Source organism: Sinocyclocheilus rhinocerous, unplaced genomic scaffold, assembly GCF_001515625.1.
Source record: "Sinocyclocheilus rhinocerous isolate Xijiao unplaced genomic scaffold, SAMN03320098_v1.1 scaffold377, whole genome shotgun sequence".
Taxonomy (NCBI): domain Eukaryota; kingdom Metazoa; phylum Chordata; class Actinopteri; order Cypriniformes; family Cyprinidae; genus Sinocyclocheilus; species Sinocyclocheilus rhinocerous.
Genome location: NW_015633195.1, coordinates 275,093 through 280,715, shown reverse-complemented (window position 1 = coordinate 280,715; position 5,623 = coordinate 275,093). Strand labels below are relative to the sequence as shown.

Genomic DNA, 5,623 nt, shown 5'->3' with positions numbered 1-5,623 from the left:
GCACGATCGACAAACTTTAAACTCGTGATTTCAAATTATGCTGTGCTTTATGCATTTGCCCACTGTCATATTCATGTCATTTTCACTGTGTACTGTATGTAAAATGAGTGTTACCTTGGCTTTATTTGAAAAAATATGATTCCCAATGCACACAAACTTCCCAGAATACTGAGTGCTCTGTTGGTTACAGTTTACTTCCTTTTTAATTATATTTTTATTAAATATTTATTTATTTGTGGAAAATATTTTGTCATCTAAGTATAAGTATTTTTTTAATCCATTTTCAAATGATTTCAAATTTCTTAAATATTAATTAAAATAAATACAATTATATCGGCTTTAAATCGGCCATCGGCCACCCTGCTTTCCAAGATATGGGCATCGGCTGTCAAAAAAACAATATCGGTCGACCACTATATGTAACTCAAAATATACTCAAAATTTAAGGGGAAATAATAGTCATGCACTTTAAAGGCAGGGTAGGTGATTTGTTTCCAAAACATTTTTTGTTATGCTGGTTGGAAGTCTCTTCACATCCTGATAGCAATCACTAAGTTACGTGGTCTAAATGTATTTATATGTATTTATATCGTCTGTGGAATGTGTGGGGCCATAATATGTTTGTCCAATATCCCTCGATCCGAGAGCTATGATAGGCACCCTGTTCGCGCAGATATTATACGTCATCACTCATCAGCGCGTTCCTTTACGCTATTGCAGACCGAGTGAGAATGGAAGGCGCTATTATTGTAATATTATGCGCTTTGTACAGTAATGTTTTCTCACCGGTGAATGAGACGTGAGGTAATCTGCCATGCTAGCATACAATAACAACTTCAAGTCAAAACTGAAGCCTTTGACCAAAACTGGACTGTTGTGGCTTATATATATAGAGAGAGAGAGAGAGAGAGAGAGAGAGAGAGAGAGAGAGAGAGAGAGATACACTACTACATTTAAAATTTTGTTTTTCTCTTCTGAGAAAAACTAAAAATACTGATGAATGACATCATCTTGCACTATCCAGATTTTTGTCCAATCAAATACTCTATAATGAGAATGCCCCTCCCCCTAATACCACTTTCAACCAACTAGTGGGTAGCAAATACAGTTCATGGCATTAAAAAAAAAGGACAGTCTCTTCAAAGCATCCCAGTTAAATTTATATGTCACAAAATAAAGCTATAATTATCAAGCGATTTCCATGGGCATTATAAGCATTATACAGCAATACACATTGTACAACTGTCTTAAAACAGCAGATGATAGAATATTCTGATCAGCACAATACTGGAAGAAATGTAAATACTTGTCAAGGAAGCACAGAAACGACATGCTAATGAGATCTCTACCTCAGAATAGGATAATTGAGCTTATTAGAGTAATTAATTGGCTAGAGCATCCTCTAATAAAGAGTTCAGGATAAATAACAGCATCAAACTGTGCTCATCAAACTCTTCAGGTGGTTCTGATTAGGTTTTAGTCTGTGAAAGTAAAACTCAATGATTTGTTAATGGACGTGAGGGAAGCAAAGCTTGATAGACTGTTGAGTGACGAGAAAATCACATTGATTAGGAGAAAGACGCAAATAATATCTGACTGATTACTTTGCTACAAAACCACTCAGATCCAATCATTACATTTACCAGCTGGACGCATATGCTTATCAGAAAGACAACAATACACCATTTTACCATAAAAGTGCAAATATTTTTCTCACTTCCAAACCCAGTGAAATGCAGGACAAAATGAAGTGCATGAATACTGCATGAAACATATTCTTAATCAGCATTTTTGTCTGTTTTCCAGTAAAGATATGATATCTAAAAACATCCTTAAAATTTCACAAATGTATTTAAGAGACTGTTTTTCAGAGAACATATCTTGAGTATAAGTTTATTTATAACTTATAAATTACTTATTTATATTTATAACTTTTATATTAATTTAAATTTTTTTATCATTTATAATCTTATTTATATAACTTTAACACTCCAAAGAGAAAGGAAAAATTGAAATCGCATCATATGACACCTTTAATTGTACAGCCCTAAATCCAGTTTTTGATGATAAACAAACAGTGAGTGTTTGCAACCACTGACAGAATCAACGGACTCAAGAGACAGCTGCGAAAACCCTGAGAAGACTTTGAGATCAGTGATTAAACTGACAGGGACCCCTCCTACACACCTCAGAAGAGAGAGATCGAGCTCACTTATCTGAACATATGTCTTCCTCACACTGACTCTCAGCGGTGTCAACAACCACCAGCACACAAGGAACGCTGCAGAGCAATATTATTGTCGCTTTAAAACAACAGTTCACCCAAAAATGACATGCCATCATTTATAAACTTCACATTCTTTTAGTCGTACACTGTTTAAATGTTTTAATGTTTTTTGTTCATACAATTAAAGTCAATGGGGTCCAAAAAATGTGGAACAATATTAGGGTGAGTAAATGATTACAGAATGTTTGTTTCTTGGTGAACTATCTCTATTCCATATACAAATTTATTATATGGCTTCAAAAGACTTGGAATATAGTAATTTAAATGCCTATTCACAAGCCCTAAAAGGCTTTAACTGGATTCTGTGGGAAAAGCAGCCATGATCAGTGAAGCAAATTATACCTGAATAAAAGGTTATAATTCTTTGTCCCTACAACACTGTACCAGAGCAGCTCTAGGTTACTGAGCTTTCATGCACGACGTGAATAATTAACCTTGCTTAGTAATAAGCCCAGACCAATTCCACACAACAGTAGGCAGCTGAACCTGAGGTCTTTACACTGTCAAATCACACAGTCGCTTTCAATCCCTGTTCAGCACTGCTGCATCACGCATCAGTGGTGTGTGCTGGACGTCTGAAATGAGGGGGCTGAAGTCCCTTCAGGGGTTTTTGTCTAATAAATTCATGTTCCTTTTGATGTTTATCTGGGTTAAACACCTTACATCATCAACAAGCAACCAATACTAAAACATTTTGTATGTATAAATTAGCATACTATTTATTTAAACCAAGGCATCAGGTTGATGTGTTTTTAAACATTTTTTATATTGTTTCAAAAATAATAACTATACAAATACAGTAAAATGTCATTTTTATTTGTTACTACTAACTGTTATGGGACAATATTATTAAAAGCCACTTTCTTTTGGTGAATAAAAAAAAGTAAACATCACAAATATATTGTTGGTGACAGGAATGAAGGTGCACCTTTAATGTAACTGACCTAAGTAGCCGCTAAAATCCAGCTCATTCACAGATCATCATTTTAAGTAATATAACAACTTGGGGGAAAAGTCTAATTGCAACTTGTGTGTGCTTGTTTGTATTGTTGTATATGTGCTTGTTTGTAGGGCCCTTAAAATAGTGATCTTGGGATATCAATAAGACTAATAATTATAATTATTATTGTTGTTGTTTAATTAAATATTCAATAATAATTATTATTATATATGAAGAAATTAAAATTAAAATTACATTGAACCATAAATATTGTCATTTTAAAGTTGTTCTGTAAAATGTATAATTATTACAAAATAATACATGAAAATATTACTAATGTAATATTTCACTGTAAAATAAACATTTTGTATTTAATAAGAAATATATTTTAAAGGAGACATATTATGCCCCTTTTTACAATATGTAACATAAGTCTCTGGTCCCCAGAATGTGTCTGTGAAGTTTCAGCTCAAAATACTCCACAGATCATTATATCATTTTGAAAACGCTGTTTTTCGAGCCTGTCTCTTTAAATGCAAATGAGCTGCTGCTCCCCGCCCCATTTTCCAGAATAGAGCTGCGCCATTACAGCTCGGACCTGCTAAAAACATCTGTTTTGGCTCTGATGATCATGTTTATTGCACTGAAATTATGCGTTTTAAACCATATGAGTTTAAACTTCTGATATACGGTTTTCTGAGAGCACACATCCGAAGCACACGGACAGAAAGCTGGGACTGTAAATAGTGTTCTGTGCTCGTCTGTGCAGCCAAAGACATAACAGTTAGCATGTTATGCTCAAACTTTCGCCATGGCATTAGAACTGGTACACCGTTGTCGCTTGCGAAATCAAATGACGGCGCCATGGTTGTAAACTTACAGATTAAGGGGCGGTAATATTACAATGAGATCCCTTTGCCACGTCACCAAGGGAGCAAAATCTGACGCGCTCTTTTTCTCAGACACTTGCAGAAAAAGGCTTCCCAAAACAAAGTTACTGGGTTAATCTTTTTCACGTTTCCTTGGTTGGTAGATGCACCGGGGACCTGATTATAGCACTTAAAACCTGGAAAAGTCAGATTTTCATGATATGTCACCTTTAAAACTGTAAAATGACAATGCAATATTCATGGCTGTCTTCATTTTTATCATTTGTAAATGTTAAACCATTAAAAGCCCTTAAAGCTTCTTATTTGCTGACAACAGTCGGTTCTCATTACAAGTTTGGGAAGATGTTTGGTGCATGTTATGTTCCCAAATGCGCATTACAAACAAACCAAAGCCATGCAGCACATGCAGCGATGAGTTCATGTGGAGCAGCATTTACTGCGAATCGAGTCGCTTTTAGACACTGAAAACACTGGATCGTGAGCTGCTCACGTGTAAAACAACACAGCGCCACGCTTCACTCTGAAACACACAGTGCATATATTTATTCAATCAAATCGCAGCCTAGGAGACTTTATAATCACACTAAACCATATCGAGATTTTGGTTTTACTACGATTAATGGTCACTTTAGAAACAAATTTTACTTTAAACACTGTTTTATCTCATAATACATTTGTTTTATTTATACAGTCAATTATGTTCTTTTCTGAGGAGGCACTGCCTCTCTTGCCTCCTCTGAGAGAACACCCAACAACAACAAATGTGGCACAAACTGCTGACAAGGAGAGAAAAAAGGTGGACCAGAACAGAAACAAACGCAGACAGAAAAGTTAACAGCCTGCCACAAGTCATTATGTACCTACAGATCAGCAATCAAAGGGGTCAGTTCAACACTTCTCATGTACAAACTACACAAGATCACATTCACAGTGTACTGAAGGCATCATTCAGACAAAGAACAGAAATGCAAGGTACTTTCATCTGTATGTAATGCAAAGCAAAACACACACACACACACTCACACACACACACTCATAACTACACAAAGCATATTAGGAGCATTCCTCATACACACATATAAACACATGCAAGATGCAGCAGGGAACCATTAATACACAACTCTCTCACACACACAAATGATGCAGACGGCATCTATCGTGCCTGTGCCACAGGCGAGGATGATCGTGAATTCATAACGCTTTCAGAAAGGAGCGGCCGTACTGTGCACAAGGTCCTGACTCAGCAGTTTAGCCCCGTCTGGCCTTCAGGGCAGTAAAAGTGCACATTAACACAGGATTACTGTGCAGTTACCAAAGTGCTATACGGTCCCACTGAGAGATGCCATGTTTTTCACCATAAAATCTCACCTTAACGACAATAAGACTGAATCTATTACCCTTTTACAAGACCTTAAAGGAGTAATTCACCTAAAAATAAAAAATGACATTATTTACTCTTCCTAATGTTATTTCAAACACGTATAACTTATATATATATATATATAT

The 5,623-nt window shown here is 35.7% G+C and overlaps 1 protein-coding gene across 4 annotated transcripts in view; it reads right to left on the bottom strand.

Annotated features, from left to right (window-relative positions):
- Positions 1–5,623, bottom strand: part of LOC107743854 (protein kinase C zeta type-like) — a 105,416-nt gene that overhangs the window by 81,307 nt on the left and 18,486 nt on the right. The window lies entirely within an intron of this gene.